The sequence below is a fragment of the Spinacia oleracea genome, chromosome 3 (assembly GCF_020520425.1).
Source record: "Spinacia oleracea cultivar Varoflay chromosome 3, BTI_SOV_V1, whole genome shotgun sequence".
NCBI lineage: Eukaryota > Viridiplantae > Streptophyta > Magnoliopsida > Caryophyllales > Amaranthaceae > Spinacia > Spinacia oleracea.
In genome coordinates, this window is record NC_079489.1 from 76,902,094 (window position 1) to 76,909,116 (window position 7,023).

The following is a 7,023-nucleotide window of genomic DNA, read 5'->3' on the forward strand; positions in this document are numbered from 1 at the left end:
TAATATTTGGTACCCTATGAATTACTATATCACTTTGATGATTTTCTATTTAGTATATGCTTTTACTATGGTTCTGCTTTATTTGTGTTTTGTTTATGTATCTGTTTCTATTCTTACTGGCACGATATATAGCTGGTTAGTTTCCTGTTAGTGTGTAAGAATTAATTGAGTTATTAGACCGTCTTGAGTTCGAACTGTTTGGATAGGAACTGAGACACCGGCCAATAGTGTGCTCTAAGTAGTGAAATATCTGTTAGAAGTTGGTGTGTATTTTTCTAGTGAATTTTGTTGACTTTGATTTTCTTGATTTGGTAAATACTATCAGTCAAGTGCTAGGACGGTGAGGAAAGATAAGCCACGTGGGCGTCATCATGGTCTCACTCAACAGAAGAGGCAAGAGATAAAGGAAGCTTTTGAACTGTTTGACACTGATGGCTCAGGTTTTGAATCTGTTTAGTGTTTCGAATTTTATATGTCAAACCATTTAGTTTGTTCTCGCAATCTCGCCTGTTTGATTCAAATTGTTATTTTCAGGAACTATTGATGCTAAGGAGTTGAATGTTGCTATGAGGTATTATTCTTTGTAAATCCTAAGGTTTTGATATACCACTACACACTTAACACAGTTACCTGACCTAAAACTGCATCGTTGCAGGGCTCTGGGTTTTGAGATGACCGAAGAGGTATAAAATCTGTCATTTTGTTGGTTTTTTGTTGATTACGATTGAAATATTTCTTCTCTGAATACTTGCAAAAAGATAACCTATGTTCCTTCCACTATTCTTTTTCTTCTCTGGGTTCTAAGACACTCAGACAAGGGTGTGGCCTCCTTAACTGACACTTCAATATTTACCCAGAGTCTCATAATACCTCAACGGCTCAACCATTTCGAACCACATATTCATAGAGAAAATTAAAAAAATAAAACAGATGCAGAATGCAGAGTCAATTAGATTTTAGTGGAATAGCCATTGTTGAACGTAGACTGGTGGCGATGTGGAATCACTAGTAGAATTTAGAAGTCAATTACTCAGTAGTTGTTTAGCCTTGAATCTAGTAACTTAGCCATAGTTGAATTTGGTCTAGGAATAAGTTAAAGCACCTACTAGTGATTTAGCTATATATATATATATATATATTGAATACATATGTTTGTTTAACATAAGTTCCCTAAGGTATTGCTACTCTTGGGACGAGGATGATGATAACTGAGTGTCCAGAGCTCAGGCAAGTGAAATGGTGTGTCTAAAATTTTGGGATTAGGATATGATTACTGAGTATTCTCGGAGAAACATCTGGATGATGAATCTGTCTCTGCTCCCTGGCTTACGCCTTTTCTCCCATTTCCAGTCTGGAATACACTCCCCCAACATTCTCAAGTACCATCTTGCCACTTACTGCTTCAAAACCAATATATATGAGCTTTTAATTTCATATTTTGAATATTTGGTGATTTGGAAAACTGGGATGAAGAGACGAGTGGAATAAGATGACAGCTAATAATATAATTAAGGATCTCGTTTCTGGCTCAATCCTTAGTACTTGGTGATCTGAATTCATTTTCCTAGTAACTGCGCTAGATAAATTGATCAGCAATGTGATATTTCCAGCTTCGCTTATTGTCCAATCATTGTCCGTTGCCTTATCTGAGGTGATTTTACAATTCAGCTGCATCTTTGCTTTTGTATTCTCTCAGTTTAATTGAGATAGTCTTTCTTTTTTCCTCGTCACATTCATTTGAAATTCGATGCGGCCCTCTGTGTGCATACAAACTTTGGGATTGTGCAAGGTTCCTTCTGGCGTGGCTTTGACTTGATTATTACTCCCTCCATCAGGAAATAGTAGTCATATCACTGATATGTATTGCAAGGGGTCTTTGATTAAAAGAGTTTAGAGCAATGTGACAACATTTCTGGACAGAAGAAGTTCTAGTACGGAGTACAAAATATGATTCTGCAACACTCTAGCATTTATTTTGGTGACGCCTGTCCTCTGCTTCTTTTTACTTGTTCACTACAGTAGCACCAGTGCAAGAATTTGACTGCTTTACCTTTCCTTTGATTCTGATGGCGGAATCGCATGAAATCTTTATCTGTTTAGTAACATAAAACATTAAGAAACTAAATCCTCCTTGTTGAAAAACATGTGTCCAGAAGAAGAAACAAAGGGTTTTCTGGAAAAATCTTGATCCTTCTGTTAATATTCTTTGTATAACAGGGCGAATTATTGACCTGAACTTATATGGTGTGATTACTATCTTTTCTTTCCCCTCCCGACAGGATTGTAAAGTTAGATGGCTTGATCTCTATCTTGTGTATGACATTTGGTCAACAATGTAGTGAACTTTCTAGGACGTGGCAATCACTTACCATTATTTCCTTTCAAAATTGGCAGGGTGGAAATAATTCTGATTCTGATGATGATGAGAAACGCCGTCAGAGGCACCACCACCACCAACGCAGGCACCATGATGAGGAATAAGATGATTACTTTTCAGTTTTTAAGTTGAGCTCCCCCATCTTTATCCTTGGCTGTTAAAATAAGGGGTTGAGAATGTTTGGCGTATAACCATACCTGCTGCTTTATGTTTTCTTGTATGATGGCTCAATGAGTTGATGGGCCTATGTTATTCTATTATGTACTACTAAACAAAACTCCTGTGTGTTTTCCTATTGAATGGAGTTTTTGTTGTTGTTTTGTTTCTATTTTCTTTATCTCTTTCTCAAGTAACAAAACGGTGATCTACTTTGCTCGTGTTTGAAAAAATATCTTTTAGTAAACCAGGCATTTAGTTGCTTGTGTATCTTTGGTTTCTGTTGATAGAAGTGGAGCATAGAACAAATCTCGCGTTCTGTTTATGGGAGTACTTCTTAGCTGGGCTGTAAGTAACTCTGCAAGAGTTTTCTGTTTTGATATCAGGAGGATAGCTGCAATCTAGAGTTTTGTGATGACACGGCAAAATTCTTGTGTTTGGACTTTGGATGACAGAGAGATAGGCTCCTTGGTTTGGTGCACTGGTCCGTACAGGTGACATGAATATGACATCGGCACTGGATTTGGTAGGTTTCTGGGATTTTAGACTACGGAATGGCACAACCGCACAGGTACATCTATTGAATACTTGGTATGTTTTATGCTAAAAAGTATCTGTATCTGCATTGATTTCAGATCTTAGAAATATGGCATTGTAGTAATTTTTGCTTGCAAAAGAAAATGTAAGAAAAGAAGCACACATAATTAATCATAGTATTAAAAACATATTGCAACATATGAAGTAAGTTTCCAGATGAATAATTAGAAAAACAAAATTGAAATCCTGACTATCCACGGTTTCTTTTGCTGAAGCATGTCTAATTCAGAATGGATTTCAGAGTGAGCATTACCACCTTTAGCAAGGGATCCTTGATTAGCATCACCAAGTTCATTAGCTCTTCTCCTCATAATCTGTAGTCATCAATGTGTTGACTGCATGCTCTATAAGTCTATAGTGGTTGATGTTACCCAACTGATCACGGTGTGCCCAATCTCTCATCAGTGTACCGATTTTTAGAACATCCGTTACCAATAGGGTGTTACGTTGCTTGGCTGCTCAGAATGCATAGGCCATGCTTATACTCTCAAGTCTCAACGCAACAATGACTCATAAACCCACCTGTCAGAGGGATGAGCTAGAATTTCTACTTGTTTTGCCCAGTCTGTTACCACAATTCCTCTGTTTTTCACTCTCTCTTCATACCCTTGTGGTAGTTGATGACTTCTCTCTTCACCTTGTTCAAAAACATCAACTGTATCGGAGTTTCTAAGCACCCATACAAACTTTTGTCTGCTTCTTTCCAATCCTATTGCCAATTCCTTGATCCGCTCGTAACTCAGCGATGTTGGTGATACATATATCACAGATCCTTCCTCTTGTTTATCTACCCATTTCTAGGCATTCATGTCTCTGTCTTCCACTTCCGCTTTTCAATTCCACAAGATTAAAAGGTCCAAGTACTTTTAAGTGTTTTGTCTCAGCATTTGTTGACCGCTTCTGCAACATTTCGACATATCTGCCTTCTACCAGTGTGGATGTGTTGTAGAGCCTTCCAGACTCCGGCACCCATCATTTGGAGGAAAGACATTTTAACATAATAAATGTTCATCTTCAAACATACTCCGTCTAATAAAACACAAAGTAAAGAAATCGATTAACCCAGAAAGTGTAAAGGCTATTTTAAAACGGAGGTGGTAGTAATAAGTATTAGCAAGGTGACTTGGACGGAATACGTAATTAAATATTTATTTTACCGATCAATATTCTTCTCCCCCCTCACAACGTTACCGACTAAATATTTAAGGACTGAGATAGTGATAAGATAGTAAGGTTCCATAGAGATTCCGTGTGAATTCTTCCTAGACAACATCTAGACCAGGTCCACAAGTAATTTTAATTTTAATATTGAAGTGTCAGTTAAGGAGGCCAACTACGAACTAAAGAACCTAAGGACTCATTTTAAACCTACTAAATGTTTTATATTCTAGTTTTAACTTTCTAGGACTCATTCCAATCCATTTATGCCCATTTAAGGCTCATTGTGTCGTTTTAGGTCATATTTAGGCTAAAATGACATTTTCGCTCCCAACTTTGAACTTAAGAACCTAAGGACTCATTTTTAAATTATTATATGATTAATAAGCTTAGTTTTGAGTTTCTAGGACTTATTCTAATCTACTTATACCCATTTAATGCTTGTTTGATCGTTATAGGTCATATCTAGGCTAAAATAAGGCATTTTCGCTCCCAACTTTAAAATAAAGAACCTAAGGACTCATTTAAAACTTATTACATGTTTAATATGCATAATTTTAACGATCTAAGACTCGTTCCAATCTATTTATGCACCTATAGGCTCATTGGGTCATTATAGGTCATATTTAGGCTAAAATGACATTTTCGCTCCTAACTTTGAACTAAAGAACCTAAGGACTCATTTTAGACTATTAGGACATTGTCATTAGTTTCTTGAATGTTAAAATGTGATATTTAATTTGTATTTAATCTAATGTTTAATTTAAATTTCTGTTTTTGTAAAGGTCTACACTCCGAGGATTGCGCCTTATGCGAGGAATTTGATGTGGTTCGTGAGCAATGGGCCAAGTTTTTTACCAGCAAGTATTTATTATTGGATTTAGCGCGCTTGATCGAGTTGGTTTAGTTGTTATAGAATAAATTTTATATTAAAATGTATGTTTATGTTGAAATTGGAACATATATTTAAATGTAATATGTGCACTTAATTTGGTTTTGGGATATATAGTATACAAAACTCCAGTTGTTGTTTTTATATTTGTTATACAGGTTGCGTTATTCTATTATTGTTTTGACAGGTTTCTATATTTGGTGCAAGGCACTATAGGTATCCCTAAACAAAATTAGAATTTTCCCGCCAAAAGTGCTTTGTTGCAGCGTACATATATATTGTACGCTGCAACAAGGGAAAAAAAATTCGCAAAAATTCAGACTTGTTGCAGCGTACAAATAAATGTACGCTGCAAAAAGTTGAGTCTTTTGCAGCGTACATATATATGTACGCTGCAACAAGTCCAAATTTTTGCCAATTTTTTGGCACTTGTTGCAGCGTACATCTAAAAGCCCGCTGCAACAAATCACTTTTTGCAGCGAACTTGTACGCTGCAACAAGTTCAGACTTGTTGCAGGCCCCCCAGTTGCAGCATACGATGTACGCTGCAACAGGGGTCTAAAAGCCCGCTGCAATAAGGGTTTTTTCTACTAGTGAGGAGAGATCTCTGGAAACCTGTGACACTTGACAGACAAGAAAAGAAGGGGAAGAAAAGGAACTTCACGAGTTGGTTGAGACAACATTGTAAGCGAAACACTTTGCTCACAAAAAAGAGTCATTACCCATGACTCAGAAAGCATGCTATGAACCCGAGCAGCGTTTAAATAAAGGATTTTGAAAGCGACCAGAATAAATCTAACCGCTAACCTAAAATGAGAATTAATTGAAATATTAACTCTCAAGAACCAACTAACAACCAAAACCCATGAACAACAAGCCCTACTTCCACACAAACCTCCTTCCCTTAACCAGATTAACACCAATGCCAAGACCACTAACCAAAGACGCACTTCACTAAAACATAAACACCCTAATTTGGTACAGGAGAGGACACTTATTCTCCTCACCTTCATCCTCCTGCAATCTATTTCCACCCCTACTGCTTCCTCAAAGAATCCACACAACGACCATAACCAAAAACCATAATTACCAAAAATCATAACTACCACAGGGAATTTGCTAACCAGTTCAAAGAGACACCAACAAACTAATTTCATCAAAATAAACAAAACAACCCAAAAGTTACTTAACATACTAAAACCAGAGAAAGCCATAAACAACAAGGAAAGGACTACAAAGGACACGAATTTGGCCAAAACCTACTCCTAATCTTTACCTTTACCGTCAAGATCGGTGTTATCCGACACTACAAGACGGCGGCGACAAGGAATAATTTGAAGTTAAAGCCAAAGGGATACGAAAAATGGGAAAAACCTACTCCTAATCTTTACCTTTACCGTCTAGATCGGCATTTTCCGACACTACAAGACGGCGGCGACACGGAATAATTTAAAGTTAAGCCAAAGATCCCTAGAAATTCGAATCAACACCTTAAACTAGCAATTCCTAATCCAAAATAGAAACCCTAACCCTAAACTTTTACCTTTTACCGACGAGATTATCGGCGGCGGCGTTTAGGATAGATCTGAATTAGGTGATGGTGGTTGAAAATCCGAACAAGCAATCCTTCCCAAAACACACGATGGCTAGCTCTTTACCGGTTGAATTGAACACTAATTACACTAAGATCCGACGAGAAGAGTAGCAAACTAAGAGAAGGTAGAAGCAATCGTCGGCGGAAAGCTTGGCTCCGTCTTCCTCTTCTCTCCCGGAGAAACCACCGCAAACAAGAGGAATCAAGCGATGGTTTTGATCGGTTGCTAAGGCAGGCTCGCCGGTGACC

The 7,023-nt window shown here is 37.4% G+C and overlaps 1 long non-coding RNA gene across 1 annotated transcript; it reads left to right on the forward strand.

The window, feature by feature from the left end:
* Positions 1-291: 291 nt before the first annotated feature.
* On the forward strand, positions 292-865 carry LOC110778833 (uncharacterized). Its single transcript, XR_002530950.2, has 3 exons — positions 292-440; positions 535-571; positions 656-865. It is a non-coding gene; the product is annotated as an uncharacterized lncRNA (long non-coding RNA).
* The last annotated feature ends 6,158 nt before the right edge of the window (positions 866-7,023 follow it).